The following is a 25,593-nucleotide window of genomic DNA, read 5'->3' on the forward strand; positions in this document are numbered from 1 at the left end:
TTGAGCCATAGCATAGTGACTAACTTGGCCAGGACCACACAGGTACAAAGCAGCATGTCAGCTATTCTGTACGTGAACAATGCTGCATGCCTGCTCAGCCCACAGTCTCGCAGCCGAAATCTCCACACCTCCCACCTCCTCCAGGAGTGATGGCATCATCTGGCAGCAGAATGGGCTGGGGTGGAGGCCAGCAGATGACTAGTTTCCAGCAGACTCTTCAGTGGAGAGCCCCGGGGTGCTTACATTCAGGGGCTGAACACCATCTCTGGGGGAACTGGAAAGATCAGTTTCTAGGGCCCCTTCCCCCGAGCTGGAGACTCCGAAGCAGGGAGACAAGTCACCAGGCAGCAGAGAGTGGGATGTGCATCTAGGCTGACTTGATGCTGAGCTGTAGAATGTCTGTCTTAGAGTTGCTTCCCAGGACCCTAAACTTAGGGGCAGGGCTGAGCCTGTGGGAACATTCCAGCGGAGTCCCGGAAGGCAGCATGCCAAGCAAGACATGGCAGTGAACTTAACAAGCACTTACCTGTCCCGTGTTAGGACCCGGTTGGGTGGGAGGAATTCATAGAGGAGCAAGAGCATTCCTGCCGTGGGAAGGCTCCCGATTAAGTGGCACTGCTTACTATTTTGTCTACACATGGACCGGCGCCACACCTAATGTTGCCTCTTTTTATCACCGAATAGAAACGATTGATGATACCATTTTTCTGAGACAGACTTTTTCATGATAATTTCCATGGCAATTTTAATAAAACCCAAATGGAAATTCAGTTTATTAAAAACACATCCTTTTTTCGTTTCCTCATTTTCTAATTTAACTGGAACATTAATACGAGTCTAAGAATAGAAAAAAAAAATTAGAAGAACAAGTTAAATCTCTTAAATGACAATGAAATCATATGAGGTGTTGTGTGTTAGGTCTCTCCCATCCATGGTCCATGGGGAGCTGATTCTGGCAGCCCAGGACACCTCTGGGGAACCACCTAGAACCGTAAGGAGCCAAGTTTCCACCCTGGTCAGAACTGAGCTCCAGTGGGTTTGGATCCTTTCCGAGGTAAATATTTTCACGGACCTTGCAACATGGAATTAGACTATTTTATCCTCCCATTACTTAACTATGCATGCACCTAAAACTAGCTCGACACCCCTTATGCTTTTAATTCATACCACTCTGAAGTCAAAACAAATTAACAAGCTAAAACCAAATATATCACAAAAGCAAAAATAATTTCAATTGTCAAGAATAATTAATTCTGCCAAAAACGAAATGCCACCAACATAAGGGCCGTGTGTGGACTATTCCCTTCATTTTAACGTGCCATCCCTACTCTGTTGGCCTGAAGACAATTTTTTCACCACTTTTTGTCCTGCTTCAGAACCCTCATGCCTGTGGTTCACAGTGAGGCCATTTGGAGTTCACGCGGCAGGAATTCATCATTTGCCTACTAAATCTGCCTTTGTTCTTTTCTCATTAGCCTGGGACAATTAACGTGGCATCATTTGACTGGTAAAAACTCATTTGTAAATATAATTACAAACTTGAACACTGGAACTGTGAGAAAGGATTTGGAAAAAAAACAGTCATTCTGATCATTCAGAATAGGCTATTTTTAATTTTCAAATGTTTGTCAATGCTGTTAAAAATTTAAAAGTCTTGTAGGAAGCTTGGAGACCTCTGAGAATTTGTCCTTGGGCTTCTGTTTGTAAAAACAATCTGAAAATAACTAGGATAGCGAGCCATTTCTCACCCTACATGCTTTCAGTCTGACTTTGGAGGAAGCCAGCACATATAATCTGGAGGCTGGACATCAGGCAGTCCTGTGAGTAGTTAGATCAGGATGACAGGGATGGACATGTCCCATAAAGTCTTGGCATCTGAGTAGTCAATAGAATCAAGGAGAACAAAACCTGAAGCAAAACTACCTGTAAAGTCTAGTGTCTTATAATGGCCCTGGGCTTTCCTGGGAATTGGTGTTTTGGATGCAACGCAAAGGCCAATGTTCTCCTACAGGGTAACATCTGGCATTGTTTCTCAGTTCATGATACTCATGTGATTGACGGAGGTTCACACCTTAAGATCAGCTGTCTTGATCTATAATGAACTTTTATCAGGACGTGGGTAGAGATTAAGAAATAGTCGCTGGGCAAACCCTTGCAATGCCTACGTCAGCCACAAAAGGCCTGCCTGTTCACTGTGTCTCTGTCAGATCAGGGATGTTTTCTAGTCTAGTCCACAAGGGCTCTGGGGTCCACAATGGACCCTGCCACTTTAGAGCTACATGACTTTGAGCAAGGTGTTTAATCTGGATAGGCATCAGGTTGCTCTGCTGTTACATGGGAATAATAGTAACATTGGCTTTGTAAGGCCGCAGTGGGGAACTCAATGGAATAAAGTAGGCAGAGTGCTTGACACAGTACCCAGAGCAGAGCAAGTGCTCCATACACCAAGCCATTATTATTTACGTGAATACAGAATTTTGTCATTTAGGCACACGAAAGATGACTCTAGAACAATAGTCCTCACATTTGTCTGCTGAGTGGCTATAAGAAGTGGTAATGCCTGGGTCCCACCCCCAGAGGTTCTGATTTACTTGGTATGTAGTGTAGCCAGGGTATTGGGATTTTAAAAATTTCCCAGGTGGTTCTAATAGGCAGCTGAGATTGACGATCCGTCCCTGCTGCAGAAAAGCTCAGAGCAGGTGTATCTGGTGCCGTGAATACTAGTGATTTGGATCCTAGCCCTGATCTGATAGCCAATCATTGGTGTCCCTGGACAAGTCACCTCCCCACCCAGTTTTCCATTCATACAGAACAAGGGCCAGATTTCACATAAACCTCACGGATTTCAAATGCTATCCTCTTACAAATTCAGGAGTGAAGAAAAAGCAAACCATCTCCCGGGTTATATTTCTATCTCTGAACCATTTCAAAAAAATCAATGAAACAGGTTTTACGCTTTTTAATTTTTTTTTCAATGTAAAGGTTAAACTGTTGACTTAGAGTGAAACAGACATAAAAAAAATGTATTCCTCCTTTTTTACTTTTTTACTGGTAGGTATTTGGAGACACAAAACCCAGAATTTGAACTAAGTAGCATCCAAAAGGTGGATGTGTGTATTTTACTACAACTTAGCATCAGCTACTTTCCTTCTACCACTTCAGAAAACCAAGGATTTGAGAATACCTTCTACAGCATCCCCGATTCCTAAGGTGCCCATGGTAGGAGGGTCTCTGTGTATGGGCAAGAAGGTTGAAGGTAGCATTGGAAGGTAATCCCATGCCAGTCCCAAATTTGTGAAGATTCATCCCAGTTTCTTGGCTGTCCATATATAACCACGTCTTGGTAGCTATGCTTTAGAAGGAAGTACACTGAGGGAAGACATCAGTGGACATTACATGATCTGCAAGTAGTATAATTATGGCATGTGCATAACAACTTATGGTCTACAAAATGCTTTCATGTACACTACTTCTTAGTGTACACAGGAAGGCTGTGAATGCAGCATTGTTCTTTGAATTTCACAAAAGAGAAAACTGATGCATAGAGAGAGAAGGTGATTCACTCGACACTATTCATGTAGTAAGTGAAGGAACAAGGACTCCATCTCTTGTGACAAATTCGACATATCTCCACTGCATGAGGCTCACATCTGGAGTGGAATCTGTGAGTCTCATAGAACCTGGGAGTCTCCTAATCCTTCAGTGTCTGCTCAAGGAGTATTGGAATTTCCAAGATCCCTGCTCTCCTTTCTTTCCCAGCACTAACATCTTCCTCTCCCTCCTTTCTCCACTGTCTTGTATTCCTTCTTTGTTTTTGTTTTTGTTTTTTATTCCCACTCTCTTTTTCCCTCTTTCTGTAACAAAACTGGTAACTTCACAAAAGGAGGGAGAACCTCTTTTTTTCTCCTCCAGTGCATCTGTAATTCTCCCTGAGCACCACCTGATTTTTCCTGAGGGAAACCTTTCCTTGTCCCGATTGAGATGAGAGTTCTACTCTGGTCCCTGTGCTGCTTGACTGGAGCCCAAACACCCTTCTGGGTTCATGCAGACTTCTAAAGCACCGGGTCCAGATCTCCAGCTGCCCCTGGACTGGTGAGAACGAAGAAACGATTCATAACCTTGATCCAGTTAGGTTCTTGTGCAGCCAGGCACTGCCTATTAGAACACTGACCTTGATCATCATTTGAACTTATGCTTCAAATTTTCATGTTCTTTGCATAGTCTGCTTTGGACTTCCTGCCAACCAAGAAGGCTGCCCTTTTCTCTGGGCCCATCCTCCCATCCATCGAGGTCCACTGAGGCACAGACCCTATTAAGGTAGAAGTTCTGGATCAACATCAAGGAAGCTTTCATGACAAACGGAAAATACCTAACTTCTTTTATGGACCAGCCCTAGTATCTGGGGTATTTTAACCCATGTAATGAGTTTATTTTAAGACTGAGGATTTTTTTTTTTTTTGCCAAGATGTTATGAAATTATGCTATGAATCTCAGCTTTTAGATTAAGAAAGTAATACTCTATTTTCTACAGAACTTTCAATTTCATGATAAAATTTCTTTTAGAGAACATGAGTTTCCAGAGAGTAAGATTGTGATAGAAATCATTTGAATCAGACCAGAGTTTGATTCTGATATTTTTCAGAGGTATTTTTCAGAGGATTATTTTAGCTTCTGAATAATTTAATGTAGGTCATGATTTTTTCATTTAAATCAGTGGATTATGTATTTTTAGATGTATTTCATAGAAAATGCCTAACTTATATGGAAATTGAGAGTTACAATTTTATAATTTGAGCTTGACAATATTAGACCTAGATTTGAAATCATGTCTAGTTCATGTTCTTCAGTTCCGGTATATTTTCTATCAGCATGGCTACATAGCTTAAAGAGAGTCACTTCCTTTATCTGACCTGATTTTTCTCAACCGTAACAACCTGGATTTGAATTAATTAATGGCCAATGGACTTTTCAGGTCTAACTTTCTTTTTTATGCTAGCTTCAAATTGCCAATCTGAAAACTTCTTGTATAAAACATGCAAAATACAATGATCTTGTATATCTCATGTTTTTGTGATGACTACAAAGGATCACAACATAAAGCTATTTCCCTAATAGGTAAATAATGGCTTCTGTAATCTAAACAAGGTCATAGTTTTCCATTTTAATATTTTGTTTAACAATTACTCATTAAAATATATTACTTATAGAATATATTATCTGATTAGCATGAATAAAATGTGATATGATATAAAATATAAAATAAAAACATGTATTATATATATATAATCACATGCCTATATATATGTATATATATATATATGTATGTATGTAAGTATTTATACAGGCACAGGTCTTCTGAGATTTTAGATCAATTAATTCCTTTTTTTTAAAAGATTTTATTTATTTATTTGAAAGAGAGAGAAGGTGAGAGAGATCACAGAGAGAGAGGGATAGGAAGAAGCAGACTCCCGGCTGAGCAGAGAGCCCGACTCGGGGCTCAATCCCAGGACCCCACTGGGATCAGGACCCGAGCTGAAGGCAGACACCCAACTGACTGAGCCACCCAGGCACCCCCAATTAATTCCTTTTAATGTTAAGTTGTATTTTTAGGGTAGACGCTTAATCATTTCAATATATAAGGATGTTGCACTTCTGAATATAAGCTGAAGAAACTCAAACATGATTCAAACCCATCCATATTTTGTGTGAAGCTTCTTCACACATCATTACTTTATTTCTACCCAATTGCTATGTGGTTCTTCAAAGCCTGTGATTGCACTAAGTGGAGGGTGGCTCACTGGGAAATTCTTGCTGCCCCTGGTTATCTCCCACCACATGTTGTCTTGAATCAGAATGCCTGCCCTTCTTTCAAGCAATCAGCCATGCCTTTACATATTCCTTGTGATTTAATGTTCAGGGAATTAGAGGCCTGATCACTCAGGGAGAGCATACATTCTTGTGAGTCATGGGAGTTTCTCAGAACTCTTAATTCTCAAAAGCCCTTAATTTGAAGAGACAGTTCACTAATGCTTTAAACAAGTTCCCATGACCCTGCCATCTGCTTGCATTAAAACAAGGTGAATCACTCACTCGGCTTCTACTTTCTCCAAATGAAAGTGGACATGATTTCTGTGTCCATCACCCAGAAGGCACATGATGTTGCCCATCTCTGCCTCTTCCTTCAGAATCCACAGCACGCCACCTTCAAGGAATGGCACAGGAAGAGGAGAGCATACCACTGTGTTACACCAAGTGGAAAGAACCTGTCATACACTGTTGCATGTCTCCTACTGCCAGCATTCAACCTATGGCAAGTGAACTCAGACGTTCCATGTTTATCTAAACATTCTTACTGGCAGATGTGTAGATTTGGCTTATTATGAAGATAAATACTTTTGCTGAAAATATCTGGCAGACCATTTTGTACTCCCAGAGCCTGGTATATCCAAGACTCAATGGTATTATTGTTAGTTGAATTATCTGTCTCTCCTGGGAGATTCTAATTTCTTTGAGGACAGTAGATTTGTCATACTCATTTTTATTTCCCGCAGTTCCTAGTATAGTTTCTGGGGTTGACTGGTTCACTGACTGGCTGATCTGGTTTGATGAGACTCAGTGAGGGATATTACTTAGTCCCATTTTTTTTATAAGGGTGCTCAAGTGTTTTGACCAAGGACTCTAAGCTTGTAAATTGTCCCAATGGAATTAACCCCAGATATCCTGGCATCTTGTTATTTATACTACATCACTTTTTTTATACTATAAAATCCATAAGAGATACATGGGAGGAGATGAAATTGAAGCTGGGACCTAAATTGGTAAAATTAATAGGATTTCCATCAGTATGAAAAGAGGGAGAAAATCCCAGATAGTAAAAACTGAGGGGTGGGAGGAAGGGGCAGAAATTGGATATGGGATTGGTTCATGAGGGAGAGAACAATTCATTTTGCTTAATTGGAGTTAGAGCCTAAGTTCGGAGAGAATGGAAATTAAAATAGGTGGGTAGATTTGGAGGGTCTCGAATGCTACCCAGTGATGCCTAAAATTGGTATAGGGCAAGTTTAAATTATAATATTTGGGGGCAGTCTTTCACATTTGGATTGCACTTGTTGACATTTAAAGTGCTCTTATAAATATGGTATATCTTCATCTTTTTAATTACCTTATGAGGTGGAAAATGCTAGATAGTTCTACCATTCTGAAAGTGGAGCCTTAATGTGGCATCAAGTTGCACCATCCTGCAGAGTGCTTCTCCTTTACCTGTTTGTAGAAGAAACTAGAATCTCCTGGAAAAGATTGTTTAGTTCTGAATGTTTGCTCCCTAAAATTTTATATACCCTTTTCAAGATGTCCATAGCAGAAAAAAGTCTACAATAAGGGATAAACATTCAGAAAATACAATATTGTGTTTGCATTTACCTTCTAGTCCCAAAGCCAATTGTTGAACAAGGCTTTGCCCATTATAACTCATCAGTACCCATGGCTGGATTTTGTGATCTTTGTCCTTGGGGGCATTCATGCTTATTTGATCAGTAAACACAGAGGCTCTGCTCAGGTTATAGTGAAGCATCAGACATAATTCCTTCACTCAAGAAACTAACCATTTATGAGAGGAGACAATATTTTAATATAATTTCTGGTAAAAGGTACTAAGTTACTCAAACTGCTAGTCTTGGACAGACAGATGCTAAACAGACAACATGAGAGTTTGTTACTTTAGGATTTTTGCTGAAATATGTGTGCTGTGTGTTTTAATACGTTTCTTTGAATTCAGAATTACACATAAAAAACATACCCACGCATTCCAAACTACATAGATCTGTGCTTCAAAACAGAACAGCTATGCAAAACATTCTTGAACTCAATGAACTTTACTCTTGCCAAAGGGGAAAAAATGTCTGCCTTGACAATTAATACACACACACACATTAATAGCTGAGCTATAGAAAGTCCCACCTTAAATATTAAAAGAAATTACTGAAATTCTTAGGACCTTAATCAACTGGGTAGATATTAGAAATGTAATAAAAAAAATCTTCTTTTAGGAAAGTCAGAGAAAAAATAACCAGATACTTCTTCTGAATAGCTCCTAAACTACTAAAATGATTGAAATTGGCATTTGCTTGGCCTGACTTGAATTTGTTTGAAAGGACTAATATATACTCAATTCTTGCTGATCATTAAGGTCAATAAAACATCCATCTTCTGCTTTACCTTCTCTCTTGGATAAGCAGCTGACTGATAGCTGAGGATTAGCTGAGGGAAGTATTTTGGTTCAAATATTTAGTACCAGTCAGTGTTACTGTAACTCAGCAGTCATTAAATCACCATTTAAAATTATGTACTGAGCTCAAGTCCAGGCATATGGAATAGCAATTAGGGAATAAGGATAAAAATTATGCATGGGGGTGCCTGGGTGGTTCAGTTGTTTAAGCATCTGTCTTCGGCTCAGATCATGATCCCGGGGTCCTGGGATCGAGCCCTGCCTTGGGCTCCCTGCTCAGTGGGGAGCCTGCTTCTCCCTTTCCCTCTACCCCTCCCACTGCTCATGCTCTCTCTCTCTCTCACTCTCTATCTCAAATAAATAAAAAAAATCTTTAAAAAATGTATGCATGAAACAGGTTGCATGTTCTAAAAATGACCACTACAATATTTCCTGTCCCACATGCTCTTCCAGAACTTTCCTCTCCCCTGTCAAGAGGTGGAGTATAAATCCTCCCTCCTTGAACTTACACCTTAGTGACTGAATTAACTAATAGCATACAACAGCCGTGACGTCTAAGACTAGGTAATAAAAGCAATGCAGCTTCTGGGTCTCTTAGGACACTTGCCTTGGAATATTAACCTGCCATTTAAGAAGTGTGAGGCTGCCATCTTGTGAGGAAGCCCAAACCAGCTCATGTGCAGAAATACATGGAGAGGTACTAAGGATACATGAAGAGAGGAGATCCCAGTCAGCCCTCAGCTGCCTTAGCCCTCTGTTGTTCCAGCTGTAGCCACTATTTGCCTATGTCTGCATGAGAAACTCCAAACCAGAACAGCTCAGTTGAGTGATTCCCAAATCTCTGACCCCCCAAAGCTATGAGAGATAAATGATTGTTGTTTTAAGAATTTTCAGGGGTTATTTGTTATGCAATAATAGGTATCCAGAAGCAGAGAGAATAGATATCCAGAGCACATAGAATTCTGCCCTTAGTAAGTTCTAATTTAGTGAAAAACTTCAGTCTTAGTAATGTACATGAATTACAGAATTCATCACATAAATAATTACAATGTAAGGGAGATAGTTATAAGACACAAGGCAAAAGCAGTAAAGTTCTGTACAAACTCAAAGAAAGCTGAGATGGGGTCCTCCTGAAGATGACATCAAAAACCTCACAGAATTGCTGGTGGGTGACCTGGCCATAAACTTACAGATGAAACATGACACGTAGAGGTGGGACGATTCCAGATGGGAGAACCAAGTCACCCATAACTGTGTCACTACTTTGGTATGTAATACCTTGTACATTTCTCAACTACCATGGCCCATAGGACAAGATCAGCATTTCTATGGCAGTTTTTGTCATTTTGTCTTATGGCAACATCAGCCCTATGTGTTCACATCCCATCTGGAATTCATATCTGCTTTTATTGATATGCATTATTTGAGAGTTTGTGAGATTTGTGGCCTCCCCTGTCTTCATCAAAACCATATTGTCAGAGCCCCCACTCTGTTCCTGTCCCTCTGGCAAACTGGAGAGGAAAGGGAAGAAGGAGACAGTGTCCTTGTCCTGAAAGAGCTCATGGCCGTATCGTGGAGACAGATAAGAACCTCACAGTGGTGGTGCAGGGTACCAGGCATTAGAAGAAAGGTGGGCTGAGACAACTGGTGGCAAGAGGAGGGGAGTGAACCACCACGACTGAGAGCTTCTGGGAAAGCTCTGGGGGTGGGAGGTGTATTCTAAGGGAATCATTACAGGTTCAGTTCTGCCAGGCAGAAAGGGAAAGAAAGAATTCCGGGCACAGGGGATGGGAAGAAAAAGGGCTCCCAAACATAAAACATGGTGTGTTTGGGGAACTGCAGATAGTTCCGTATAACCCAGGGTACAGTATTTAAGTGGGGGAGCCTGAGAGATAAGGCTGGAGAAGGGGGCGGGAGCCAGCTTACCGAGGGGCGTACGGTCCCCATTAAGCTGAGGAGTTTGGACTCCATCGCAAAGGTGATGGAAGAATCTTTGAAAGGTCACGAGTTATTGAGTCTACACATTCAAATTGTAATTATTTCTCACATAGCTGTTTTCTCTATGTATGGTTTCTGGGGCCAGGACGTATTTTTGATGAAAAGCCATCTCGCTTTTGCCTTCTTTAAAATTCCATCATCCATTTCTCCAATGGATACTATTCACCCTAATGATTGGACCTAATGTAGCCTGAAAGAAATGCCACCTTACAGGAATCAGAAGCAATCTATTCCAAAGTGTTTTCCACTCACTGTTCTTTCTGGAAATGTGGTTTCTCATGCCATGAAACTTGCATGATGCCATAAAGACGCTAATTGGGGTAATTTATGGACTGTGGTTATATAAGATCCGTTCAGTCTCTTAGAGATAGATTAATTACAATTTGAGGACTCCCACCCCCATACAAAAACCACATTATTGGCCTAGTCCCACTGTCAGGAAATCTGGTGGTAAATAATTCAAGATAAATAGCGTCCCAGTGGGAAATTGCAAGTGCCTATGTTTCATGACCTGTGACATCCCCTGTGACATGTGATTCTATGCCGGTGGGACCACGGGCTCCTTAATGAACCTGCACATATTGGTTCAGGTTATCTGATCTGCCTGAAGCCTTGCCATTAGTTATCCTTGGCAATGAAGGGCAGTTCCCCCAGAAAACCCATTCCCATATTCTTCCCTTGTGTGAGGCTGATGGTGCTCTAAATGCTTTATGATTTTTTTTTTTTTTCTATTCAGGTCTTTTAGAGTGCCAGGAAGAGGCTTTCAATTCAGCCACCAATGTCCACGGAAGATATTTGATTTTCAGTTTTATTTAATTAAATATTTTCTGGGTAGCTAACAATTCTGGCAATTTCATGGCAAACAACACAGATATGGCTCTGGGTCTCAAGGCATTTATGGTATAGTCCTGTATTGTTGGGAAAAGAGCAATGTTAAAAATTACAGTATTTTAGGGTTGGCCAGTGCTTTCACACATGACGTCCTTTGAGTGCTTTTGGATGTTTGTGTTACTTCGGCATCCCAGCTGGCTTGGGGTGTATTCTGTTCTGAGGGTAGGTAATTTGATTTTTCCAAGTCTCTGTAGCAGACTTTGTCCTACTGCCCTTCTCTGGGGTGAATGCCTTCGATATATCTGGTTCTAAAGTAAGTAGCTTACAGTCTTATGTAACTTAACACTCACAGTAAATCCGTGAGAGAAGTCCTGGTAACCTAATTTTACCAAGGACCAAGTTGAAGTTTAGAGAAGCTCAGTAACTTGCCCCGAGTGCTCAGCTCCTGATCATCCTGGGCCATTTGACTTCAAAGGTGTTCTTCATTTACTGCTAAGTGAGTGGCCTTAGATACCTGCCTATGTAAAATAATTTCTGGAAGTTTCCTTCTGTTTAGGATTTTTTAAGAATATGACAGAGGACCCGCTTGGTGCTTATGAAGTTTTAATTTGGTTATTTTAGCGTAATTAGTATGGAGGACATCTGTCCTTTGGGGAAACTGATGCAAGTTTTTGCTGCACCAAAGTCCCATGCCCTGTGTTTATTGTGTCCTCACCCATTCAGGAGTGGGATGCAACTTGTGCTCTGTGATTTCTCTTAAGAGGCCTTTGTGTCTATAAAACAGACTACTAAAGCTTTGGGGGCAGTGATTGGGTTTTAATTTGTAGCAGTGCAAACTACATAAAATTAAATATTAGGCATGCCATAAAATTAAATATATAAATTTAATTATAGGAAGAATATAGTAGCTAAAGTTCATCATAAACATAGAGAAGTGGAATAACATCAAAGTTGTCTTTCACTCTATAGTGTGTATTTTATCGGTAATGCATCGTATGTGGAATTCCTGTCTTCCTGGCATCTCACCACTTGAAAGCCCTTCCCCTTGCTGCCTTTCCCAGAGCACCAGGGCCCAGCCATGCTCAGGCCCACCACACATCTTCAAAAAAGATCCTTGAAGCTCAGTCCCCTCTTTTTTTTTTTTTTTTTCCAGCATAGAGAATTTAGTTTTCCATCTTCCCCAAATGGCTCATGAATGTGCTCTGCAAAGCCAAGGGCCATTTACCTCTTCATTCATCTTTTTGCAGCCTGACAAACCTGCACATACTTGAGATCTTTTGTCTCTTCTTCTCTCCCTGTAAGTCTTCATTGGTGTGACGATATGACTTTCCTTATTGTCCATACACTGACCTCCAAAATATTCAAGAGGGAAAGATTCTACAATCAGATCTGGTTTCATATATCTGTTTTTAAAAATTGATCTGTGGCTTTTTCACATATGACACAGATACACACGATCAGCTATGAAATAATATTCTGCCATCAATTTCTCAACAGCTCCTCACTGAGGAATGGAGGAAAATTCTAATTAATTCTTTCCCTTCATTTTTGTTATTGCCCATGTTGCATGTTGTTTATATTCTGCATTGGTCTGTAGATACTTATTTCTACTTTCTGGGGGCCATTTAAGAAGATGCTGAGACTTTTTAGCTTAGTTGAGCATCTGGCTAAGGTGTTGCAATACAGATCAGCAACAGGCTCTAGAGTTGGGCTGTCAAGCACCAAGTTGACTTTGTTAACATACGGACTGTGCACCATCTGACAATCATGCAGCCTTCCTCAGCATCAGTTTTATTACCTGCAAAATGGGCAAGCAAATGAGAAAGTACTGTGAAGATTCAAAACGAAATCATTCTAGGAAGAGCATTTAGCATGGTGCCTGGCATATGGGGAAGCTCTCAACACATGCAGGTTGCAAATCACATTATTATTTCTATTCAAAAAGAACTATAAATGCTTGTCTCTGATTACCTATTACTTAAGAATGAAATCTCACCTTTGCGAAGTACCAGAGCTCCCTGTTTCTTCTTTGAATGCTCTGCATTATAGTCTACTTATGTGTTCTTTGCCCACGGAGGGGGTGTGGGGTTGGGGGGTGGTTATTCTTGTAGATGGAAATGAACTCTGGGCAGAAAATTGACCCTTCTTGTACGATAATATTTAAATCAAACCCTCTCTTCCAACCTTTACCTGCCTAGCTTCAGGTGCATCACTGCTTAATCATTCCTGCCTGACATTGTGTTTGCTACATGAGTTCGTATTCCCTCAATTTTGTAGAGGAGGAAACAACGACTGGAGAAGTTGAGTCACATGTGTGGTGTAGCTGTGTAACTACTAAATACCTCCCTTAGAGTTTGATTCATAAAAGGGTCCAAAACATGTTTGTTGACTGAGTATGTCATTTGGCAAATACGAGGTAGTGATTAAATAAATGCATGTAAAGAGAAATTTTAAAATGGTAGGTCTGCACCATTATTTAGCTGAAGGGTGAAGGTTGTTCTTTTGTTTCCGGTGAAATCTTTATCCATTTGTGAAGCACTGTCAAACACTTAGTAAGGAAATGTTAAAATGTACTTAGGTTGATCTTTGCGTGCCTTCCCCACCCCTTCTCATAACAGGAAAACCAAGGATGGTTTTCTCCCTGAACAAACAAAAAACACAGTGTGCATTGTGTGCAATCCAGCAAGAGAACGAGAACATTACCCAGAGTTTCTATCGTGCACCTGACGTAAAAACCGAAACAACTCTTACAGACTTCAGCTGGAAAGTATAATCTTCCTCCAAAAGGCTGAGGAATGCTGCCAAGGCTAAGACAGGCTCTAAATTATGCCTCTTCAGAGGAGGTTTGGCACTTCAACTCAATTCGAGTCTCAGAAAAGGGGGGACCTCTGAGGTCACCTCGGTATGCCTCACTGCAGACACCAAGCTGCTCCTCCTCAGGAGGAGGCCTGCTTGATTCAGGGGCTGGGATTCAAAATTCCCCCGATGTTTCCACGTTTGGTCCCTTCTCTCCATCACTACCAACTAATCCTCTCTCAAACTTAGCATTTATTCCCCAGGCACTGCATCAACCTAATGGGTCCTATCCCCCCTCAAGTGTGGTTGCCCTACATTCTTCTTAACTACAAATATCACATTAATTTTGCTCAGAAATCTTTCAAATTCTAGCATGGCATTCAAAGACCTGAATACTTTGCTTTGTCTACCTATCCTATTTCATTTCCTTTCCCACAGTTTATATCATATTAGTATTAACATTCCAGTTTCTTGCATGTTCTACGGAGGTTGGTATCTCTGTGTTGTTATGCCTGCTGTCTTTTGTTTGGAAAACTTTGTCCTTCCTCCTGGTTGTTCAGACATCACCTCTTCCCAAATGCATACCTGTCCCCCTTGGCTAGGCTAAGGGTTCTGTTTTTCCCCAAGGGAATGGCCTATACTTACCTTTCCAAAGGATTATTTCCTCCTTCAAAGAAATCAGCGTTGGAGGCTAGACAGAGAGTCTGACATAGCTTAAATACGTTGTTTTAAATTCAAGTTAAAATCCTTTCAAGCTTCAGTCTTTACTAGATGCCCTGTGACCCAACATATCAGAACTAGTTAGTATAATGGTTTTACACATGCATTTTCAAGTCAGGCAAACTAGGTTCAAATGGTAATTCTGCCAATTACTAGTGTGTGTCCTTGAACAATTTCCCAAATTATTGAAGTCTTTTTTCTTTCTTTAATATATAGATAGTTACCAATTAGGGTTTTTTTTTTTAAGATTTATTTATTTTATTTGAGAGAGAGAGAGCGTAGGGGGGAAGTGCAGAGGGAGAGAATCTCAAGCAGACTCCTCTGAGCGGGGAGGCTGACGTGGAACTCTATCTCACGACCCTGAGATCATGATCTGAGCCAAAATGAAGAGTTGGGACACTTAACTGACTGAGCCACCCAGGTGCCCTGCCAATTAGGGTTTTGATAAGAATTAAATAATATTTTGCATAAGTAAGAAGTATTTAGCCCAGGGAATGCTAAATATAAGTTATCAATAAATATTAGAAGTAATATATCACATTTAAGAAATACTTTTCAAACTTCTCACAAACTCTCTGATAACTGTCCTCTTAGAATGTTCTCTTTCTCTGGAATCTCAAGGTTTATATGTAATGCAATAAAGGTCTACTCTGGTGTTACAGAAATAGGGAGAGAGAGTCAAGAAGGTCCTTTGCTAGCCCACCTACGGGTGTTGAGTTAACAAATTTGAGTTGAGATTTGAGTTAACAAATATGCAGTGACTGACACATAACTGATACTCAATAAATGTTTAGATTGCCTTCTCACTGATGGCAAAACTTGGTCTTTAAGGTTGTTTCCTTTCTCAGAAAAAAGATTTAAAATCAAATTGTGTTTAGCAGAATAATGGCTACCCCAAAGATGTCCATGTCCTAATCCTCCGAACCCGAATATGTTAGGTTACGTAGCAAAGGGAAATTAAGGTAGCAGGTACAAGTAAGGTTGCTAATTAGCTGACTTTAAAAAGAGAGAGATTATCCTGGAGTATCCAGGTGGACTCAGTGTAATCACAAAGGTTCTGAAAAGTGGAAGAGGGGGCAGAAGAGGAAGGTCAGGGAAGGCACTGCGACAAGAGAAGTTGGGTTGGAGAGATATAATGTTGCTGGTTTTGAAGGTGGAGGAAGGGGGCCATGAGCCAAGGGATGTGAGTAGCTCCCAGACACTTTAAAAGGCAACAACATGGATTCACCCCTAGAGCCTCCAGAAGGAGCACAGTCCTACTGATATCTTGTTTATAGTTCAGTGAGACCCGTGTTAGACTTCTGGTTGACAGAACTATATGATCATCAGTTTGTGTTGTTTTAAGCCACTAAGCCAGTGGTAATTTGTCACAGCAGGAGTAGAAAATTAATATACAAGTGAAGGAAAAAACATTGAATTTCTAATGGCCAGGAGTCCGGAGTTTTGGTCCTAGGGCATTGTATTGGTGGTTAAAACAAAATTGCCTTTAAAGGAAGGAACTGGATTTCTGGAGGAGCTCATGAGGTCTCGGGGCACATAAATCCTAACAGCTTATATGTTGCCCATCCTTTATCTTATCAGCAGACTTCAAGAAAGCCAGAGGGTCTTCAGTGGTCATGAAAATGCTCAGGGCCTGGTCTCAGTGCTGTTCTCCCTGCTCATGAAGGTCGATGATTCAGTGCTGGTGAGGAAGGGTTGTGGTACCAGGGGTCTGGGAGAGGCTTCACATTTCACATTTTCATCGGATAATGACAACAGTGACAGCCATTGCGTGTTTAGTATATTCCAGGAGCCATATGTTGGTTCTAGTCTTCAAGGGAAGAAAGAAAAAAATCCATATGAAGTAGGTTTTATTATATCTACTTAAAAAAATAGGGAACTGAAACACAGAGCGGCTCAGTGACTTAAACTTAAATGATGGTGTCTCTGCCAGGGTGCAGGTCATTGTCACCCAAGCTGGGGCTTTGTACACCATATGGTACTAGCTACGCCTCTGTTTTTCATTTTGGAATAAAAAAGCAGCTGACGTGCTAAAATTTGTATCACACCTTAGTTTATGAAATCTGCCCCCCTCCTACCCACCCCCACCCTGAAACCAGTCCTATCTCCAGAGCTCACTATTTCTAATAGATGTTGAACGTCAGTCTGCTGCTTATGGGACTGAAGAGCTATTATTTCACTACAATATCATCGTAGAAAATGTCATTGTATTTTCCAAGGCACAGTGCTGTGATACACAGTAACTTTGAAATCAGAGGCTATTAGGACGTTTTCCCAGAACAAAATGTGTCCCAGAAGAAACAATGTGATGTGGCTTATCCTAGTGTGTTATTTTCTCCAGAGCACTTGTTTCCTCCCCCTGCAAGCTCACAATATTTTAAGCCTCACAAATAACACTTTCAAGAGGACTGTGAAATGAAAGGCCCACACGGGTGGAGCACTCTAGGGGGCATGTGTGCGTGTTTGCTTTCCTTAGGCGGATTCTGAAAAGGTACAGAATGTGGGAGGTGTTATGGTAGGTTTCATGAGGCCTGGGAAGCATGAAAAGAATCCCTTCATCAGCCTTATTTTTGCAGAACTTCAAAGTGAGGCGGAAGAAGAATAGGCTTATGATCGGTCAGGCTAGAAATTCACCATCTATTCTGTTTATTTCAATTGTGTTTCAAGTCCATTGCTCAGGTGACCTTACTGCTGTGCTGGGAACTGACAAGGGTAGTAAGCACAACAGCTTGTCAAAACTTTACTAAAGTAAATTGCCGTCTGGGGTTTTGCCTTCCTTCCGAGGCTCTACACGCTCATCTGGAAGGGAAGGCGGCCAACGAGGAACCGGCAAATAACAGATTCTTATCCTCTGTAATTGACCCACACATTTTATCCCCAAGAAACTGGAGGTGAGAGAGTTCATGCATTTGTTTCTTCATTCATATAGACCATTTTAATTAAATATAACCAGTGTACTCAAAACCCAAGTGCGTTCCATTTCAGCGAGAATACTGTTGTTGTTTTCTTTAGACAACACCATTTTATACATCCTGTGGATGATATTAAACACATTTGGTAACTGGTTTCTGCCCTTGAGAAACTTGTCATCTAATTGGGGAGAGGAGACTTTCACATGTGGAAATTTCCAGAGCTATTTAAAGCACTTTCCACCGTGGACCAACACAGTAAGGACCTGAAAATTATTTGGCTATAAAAGAGAATCTGCTAAGTTAATGGCATGAACAATACATGGCATGTTTCCAAAGGGGGTGCTGCCAATATGAGACAAAATCACAGGGGAATGCGAGGCTGAACTGTAAAGAAATTGGTAAGATTTAAAGGGGTAAAGGAGGAAAAGGTATTCCGGGTGACAGGGCTGCTGCACGCGCCTCCACATGGGTTCCTGAATAGGCTTGGAGGAAGTTGAGGCTTTTCATGGGAAGAATGAGAAAGGGATTGGAAAGGCAGGTTAGGCAGGGCCTTGAATGCGCTCATAAACATTTGCACCTGGTCCTACACATGAAACCAGCTTTGACAAATTGTCTTTTCTTTTTCTTTTTTAAATCAGTGTAATGGCAGGTTCCAAGTATTGACTGAGGAGTGCTAGTCATAGTGAACAAGATGTGCTGGGTGATGGTGGGTCAGGGAGGACGGTATCCAGTCGGGAAGGTTGTTTTTTTGGTCCAGTAGCGAGACAGGGAGCATGCGAACCTATGAGTGAGCCACTTGGTGCCAGATCCTATTTTATCCTCTGGCACTCCTGCCCAGACTGCCGTTCTTCCTTTAAAGATAAAGAAACTCAAACTTGGGCCATAGGATAATGTGCTTCAGGTCAAAAGACTACTATTTTTGTAGTATTTTCTTGGCTTTAAGTCTCCTGTTCTTTCTACTTCATCAGGCTGCTGGGAGATCATGAGCCCCAAGTTACTGCATGTCCTGATTCAACCCCCACATCACAAGTGCCAATAACAGAGCTCACATCCTCCTCACAGACATGCGAACACAGTCGAAGCAACCACCTCCACTCTTCCCAAAAGGCTGGGAAAGGGAATCACAATATGGAGGGTAATGAATTCTTTCAGTGGGAGGAAAAGGATTCTTATTTACTAATGAAGTTATCTCCTCAGTGAATTCCACAGCTGTGATCCCCATGATCTAGGCTAATACATGGGAGACCTTTTCTCCTTTTAGGGTACTCTGGGGAAGATGTGCTTCACAGTATTTCCCTTTTATTTTGTTTTCCCAAAGATTTATTTATTTCAGAGAGAGAGAGAGCAGGAGGAGGAGCCGAAGGAGAGGGGGAGAGAGAGAGAATCCCAAGCAGACTCCCTACTGAGCATGGAGCCCTACAGGGGGCTTGATCTTAAGACCCATGAGATGATGACCTGAGCTGAGATCATGACCTGAGCTGAAATCACGAGTCGGTCGCTTAACCAACTGAGCCACCCAGGCACCCCCACAGTATTTATTTCCCTTTTGAAATTCTGAAAGGCAGGTTATAAATAAGTTTCTTTCTTCCTTTTTGTAATGCCTTGATGTTATCTGTTCTCACATGTACAACCAGAGCTATTCATGTCCTGTGTCCTGCACACAACACTCTCCCAAGCAATGACAGCGTTGCACTGAATGATCTGTTTGGTCTCTTTCGCCCACGCCAGACTGAGAAGCCTGTGAGGGCAGGGATGGTTTCTCCTCTTTTGTTTGCTTTTAATCTGTTTCCCTAAATTCTAGATTCTGATATAGCATCTTGATATACTTAACTCAGTTGGATATAGGTTAAGAACTCTGACTCTATCTATGGTATAATAAACGGGTAGGCATTTCAAAGATTTTCACAAGAAAAGCAAAATCAGTGGGTTCCATTACAGTGATTAAACAGTTGGACATGTGGGTTTAATGTGGATGATTTTCTGTTGTGAAAGTTTAGTGTTTACTCACAGAATGAGATGAGCACCTACTAATAGGAAACCAACTTTTTTTTTTTTTTTTTTTTACTGGATAATCTCAGACCCAGGTATTTTACTATATTCTTAATTACCTTTGCAATGAATTTTTGTTAATTTTAGTAAATTTACTATTTACTTACATATAATTGTATTTATTATTATATGTGTCCTCTGTTTTACATGTGATATATATTTATATATAATGTATATTTATAATATTTATCATTATCTAATTCATTAAATAATTCACTTTGGTTTCTTCTATGGTAGTGTTTTTAAAATTCCGGTTCAGCCCATCATCATACTGCATAACAGAAACAGATGAGAAAACAAGCAGCTTAAGTTGTAGTTCCCCTCTACTACAAACTGATGTTGTGATATTGAACAAATCATTTCTCTTCCATAGGCATAAAATTCCTCATTTGTAAAGTCACTTTAAATAAGTGTTATGGTTTCACCAACTCTCAAATTCCTGGGCGAGGAAAGGCGTGGTGTTTGTTTTGAGGGTCTGCGTGTTGACCATCAGTCTTGGAGCTTTCCAGAAGTCATAAACCAGCCAGGTGGGTTTGACCTGATTGATATCTTTCCTGGCCTAGAATCTCAGCTTGGCTGCCTGTTTGGCTTCTGCAAACTTCTTGGCAGCCCGTCTAATGCTCAAGCACTCTGTCTAGGTGCGTAGATAGATCTTTATACACTCAGGTGGTCTTGGAGTAGTTAAATGCGCTGAAGTTGAAGTTTCTTGTTCCCAGATTTTCACCAGTGGGAGCCTTTTTTGTTAAGTTGTTTCCCCATGCATTTCTTTGTTTCTGAAGTTTTGCCAGGTGAACTTTGTTATTTATCTAATGATTCATATTCCTGTATTTATGATAACAAAAGGATATTAAATCATTAACCTGTGCTTCTGGTAAAATTATGATAAACCAGTGTGAATCTCCAGTTAAAAGCAAATTAACTCTATTTGTTATTTCACGGGATCTGTTTGGAGGTAGATGCCTGATTTCCAATTGGAGAAACTTTCACATAAAGATGAAGGAAGATCTGGAACAGTATGGGTGAAAGAAGGATACTGACCTTATGGTCCTTTGTTGGAGAGGACAACAGGGGGAGTGAAATTCTCAGGGCTAGCCAGACTGTGGTTAGATCAGAGGAGGTGCATAGCAAAGTAATTACATATGTAGGTAGGCTTCACCATAAAAATGCAGATTCAAATCCAACAGCAGAAAGGAGCCAAGAAGGAGGTTTAGGGAAGTACAGAAAAATGTGAAGAAAGTGTATTTGACTTTAAGCAGCAACAATATATGTAGTGACCTAGGATGAAAGTCATAGCGTAGTGTCCTCCCAAGATTTGGAATAATATTTTGGTATAAAGTTACTTGGATATAATGTTAATTCAGGTGAGGGAATTTTATCTGTGCACTGTGTCTGGTTGGCTGGGGCCAAAGTGGGTACAGAAGCAGACTCTGAGTAAATGGATATGGGTTGATCCTGAGGTCACATGAGGACAGACCTCAAATCTTCAGAAGCCTGGTACATAGGTATTGAGCCAAAAATAAATGTTAAATTGTACTGATTATTTGGTATTTCAAAAATAGTAGATTGAATGAATGAATAAATGAGTGATCAACTCTATTTTTAATACATATGAAAGAATTCAGGAAAAGTCTAATCAGAGAATGAATGTGGGTTGGAGTGGTGTAGAGAGAGACATCGGTACAGCCAAATATAATGTTCTCCAGAATTGGTGTGGGGGTGATATTTGTTGGAGAAATACTCCAGCACTGGTGTGTAGACAGAATCCTTGGTATGTAGTGACAAGAGGAAGAACTGAGACCTGGCCCCGGGGCCAGAGAAAGGATTCTTGTCCTGGTTTTGCTTCTAGTTTCCTACGAGATTCTAGGATAGTCTTGGAATCCAAGCAACAAAGGACCTTTGAGTTCTTAGACATTGTTAAATCATTTAACCCCACCCCAACACACCCTTGGTTTATGTATAAGGAAACTGAGGCCCAACGAAGTAAAGTGCTTAGCTCAAGTTCACACAGATAGTTGGTTATGGAACCCTTATACTTACACTGGCTCACCCACGAATGGACAAAGACCCCAGAAAAGCTCCGGGGTCTGTGGCAGTCTCAAAAATTTCCACAATGCTTGGCTAGACCGCCTTCTCCTGAAATACCCTCCAAACTGTACCATCAAATGATGTTCTTTTCCCTCTTGATGTTGTTAGCAATCTTCTGGTCACATTTGACAAGTGGAGCAGAACTCATAGGCTTTGCAAAGACCTTTCATTAGCCAGATACAGGAAGCCCTCATTAATTTGAGTGAATCAGTGAAGGCTTATCAAAATAAGGTATTTCAGGGGCGCCTTGGTGGCTCAGATGGTTGGGCGTCTGCCTTCGGCTAGGGTCATGATCCCAGGGTCCTGGGATCGAGCCCCTCATTGGGCTCCCTGCTTGGCGGGAAGCCTGCTTCTCCCTCTCCCACTCCCCCTGCTTGTGTTCCCTCTCTCGCTGTGTCTCTCTGTGTCAAATAAATGGAATCTTTAAAAAAAAAAAAAGAATTTCAGCCAAACTAAACACTGACCCAAGAACCAGGATGGGCTTTGTTAGTGTGAAGAAGCATGCATAGCAATCTATTGAACTATCACACCAATGTTCTCTCAAGTATTTTGTTAGGCTTGAATCCCTTGATAAGTGATAAATTAGTCTGAATGATGCACTATTTAAATATAAATAAAATTCTGGATTTTTTTTGAATTGTATATAATCCCTAGCTTTCAGCATTCTTACAGTGTTACCTAATGAAGGTTCTAGTGGGTCTATACCAAAGATTCAATTTGGTTGTACATAGAAACATTCGTATTTGTGTAAAGAATTAATACTCTTTATTATCTGCCTTCTGTTTTCCAATCTAAGATTCAGTGAACTTTATGTTGGAGAAATTCAACTTCAGACAATTTAGCAAACTTTAATGTCATTCCTGAAGTTCTGTTTACAAATCCCCCAATTAACAAGTTCAAACCACTTTGAGAAAAATTATTGTATTTCAGTTTGTGTTCAAAAGAAAAGGGCAGACATGAAGCTTGTCTGTTGAAATTCTTCTGCCTCTTGGCTTTGTTCTGATAGCAGAGCTTGGCAAACTTTTTCTGTAAAGGGTCAGAATAAATATTTAGGTTTTGCATGTCACATATGATCTCTCTCTTTTTTTTTTCTTCCTTATCCTACCCCCATAACTCTTTAAAAATGAAAAGCCATTCTTAGCATATAGACCATACAAAAACAAGCATGGGCCAGGTTTGGTTCTTGGGCCATAGTTTGCCCATGACCCTGTATGAGTCCATGAATGGCATGCCTGTAGGTTTGGTATCAGATATATTTTGTCTTAATACACAGGTCCGTAACTTATCTCCTGGTGGTACATCAATCTGGACTTAGAGGAGCTCCCAGGCATTGGGGCTTACCTGATTGAGAAGTCATAGATGTAGACAGAGAATCTGCTATAAACCATGGACAATAGCCATATAAACAGAGTTTTGGAAAAAAAAAAAAATCAGAAGATTCAAAGAACTTCTAGGTCTTTTCGTAAATCTTAGGTTAAGTAAAATATGTTCTAGATATATGAGGTTTTTTTTTTTTTTCTTTCTTCCCCCAGGAACTTGGGATTCATTTCTACATGCTGATACAAATATCTTCTAAGAGAACTTTGTATCACATGACCAACATTCTTGGCGTGTAACACTTAAAAAGTCTGGCTAATGCTCTTTTCATGGTATATTTGCCAATTTGTTTATTCATCTTGCTGTATTTAAATGTTTAGCCAATTGAGATTTTTTTCTATTATAAATAATATGGTGAATATCTTTGTGCATAAAATGTTTTTCTTTTGTGGGTGTATTTATTTTATTTCATAAATGGAACAGAAAACTGAATCAAAGAAAGAAAGCTTTTTAAGGGTTTTGTTTCTAATTAACAGTGCTAAAGAAATACTTTTTTTTTTCATCATCAGAAGAAATCTTCAGAGTGAACATTATTTGAGGTGCTTACCCCAAACATCATTTTTTTATTTCACTGCTCTATAAAGGGTCTGAAGAATATAAATCCTCATTACCTTGTATTTTGAGTACCAAGAATCCTGATTTACTAAATGCTTAGCTTTGCCTCTGTGAGTAGTTGGTTGTGAGATCTTTATGGTTTGATATTATTCTGAAAGAAATTAATTAAATTTCTGGCAGAAATTAATTTGGTAGAAATTACCTTGGTAGAATTTTCATTAACCCATTCATTCACTCAACAAATACCATGTAGTACCTATTTTGTGCAGTCATATTCTGGGCTTTGAGACTACATCATCATTATTATTATCACCATCTCATCACTAATGGCAATAATAAAAAATATAGTAAATATATAGGGCATATCATGCATCAGCCAGTTTTAAGTGTGTGTGTGTGTATATATATACACACATTTATATATATACACACACATTTATATATATATATAAACTTCTATGAGGTAGAGAGTTTTAGCATCCTATTTTATAGATGGGGAAACAGAGAATAAAAGAACTTCCTTACTAAGCCTAAATCATCTAACTAGTAAGTATGAAAGCTGTTATTTGAACTCAGGCAATCAAAATAGATAGTCTCATGAATATCCCACGCTGGAATACTGAGAATATTCTATAAGAGGGGAAAAAATTCATATTTCAGTGTTGTAAGTTGTCTATATAGATGAAATTTTGTTTGTAAGAGAGACGAATGAGATAAGAAAGAAGTGGATCATGTGATTATTTTTTTCCTTTAGAGAGAGAGAGAGATAGTGGAAGGGGGAGGGGCAGATGGAGAGGGAAAGAGAATTTAAAATTTTTTTTAATTTAAATTCAATTAACATAATGTTTTATTAGTTGCAGAGGTAGAGTTCAGTGATTCATCAGTCTTATATAGCACCCAGTGCTCATTACATCATGTGTCCTCCTTAATGCCCATCACCCAGTTACCCCATCCCTCTACCCCCCTCCCCTCTAGCAACCCTCAGTCTATTTTCTATGATTAAGAGCCTCTTACGGTTTGTCTCCCTCTCCGATTTCATCTTGTTTTATTTTTCCCTCCCTTCCCCTATGATCCTGTTTTGTTTCTTAAATTCCACATATGAGTGAGATCAGATGATAATTGCCTTTCTCTGATTGAGAGGGAGAGAGAATCTTAAGCAGGCTTCACACCTAGCTCAGAGCCTGATACAGGGCTTAATCCCACAACTCTGAGATCGTGACCTGAGCCAAAATCAAGAGTTGGACTCTTCAACTGACTGAACCACCCAGGCACAACTGGATCATGAGCTTTTATATATCTCTTTTCACGGGTTTAAATTCAAGTAACAACCCCACCGCCCACAACACAAACACAGGCATTAACCCTTCCCTGAACAGACGAATTCAGACCACATTAGCAGAAGACCCTGCGTTCCAGACTCAAGTAACATCAAACTTTTTTTCCCTGAAGCGTTCACCAGAGTTGTAGTCTCCCTGCACCCCATTCCCTGGAGGTTATTTTCTGTTTTGTTCCCAAGCCTCCCCTGCCTTTGGATCCACCCATTTTCCTTCTTATCCTCAGGGCCTTGCATATATTCCCAGGTCTTAGTCTGCCTCAACAGGTTTGAAGGGTGTGAATCTTCAAGTGACTAGCACTTTTGAGTATTCCTGCTAACCTCTGTTAAAGAAGCATGTTCCATATCAAGAGAAGAATCTGTTCCCTGCCTGCAGGTTATTCTCTGCTCTCAGACACTACTTATGCAACTGCCGCTCTGACTGCCTAGTCTGTTCTCAGATTCACACAGAGCAGAAGCATGCATTTTAGAGTCACACGGAACTCTCGCCTTTATCCTTTACTAACTAACTGTGTGACTTAGACAAGGTATTTAATCACTGGTTTCTTTATCTGAAAACCGGAGTTAAAATCTCCACATTGGGATAGAATAATTAATAATATTTTGTTTTGTTTTGTTTTCCATTTCTTTTTATTTTATTTTGTTATGTTAATCACCATACATTACATCATTAGTTTTTAATAATATTTTTTAAGTAGTAAATGCTCAATAAC

Source organism: Leptonychotes weddellii, chromosome 10, assembly GCF_054177405.1.
Source record: "Leptonychotes weddellii isolate Sample4059 chromosome 10, ASM5417740v2, whole genome shotgun sequence".
NCBI lineage: Eukaryota > Metazoa > Chordata > Mammalia > Carnivora > Phocidae > Leptonychotes > Leptonychotes weddellii.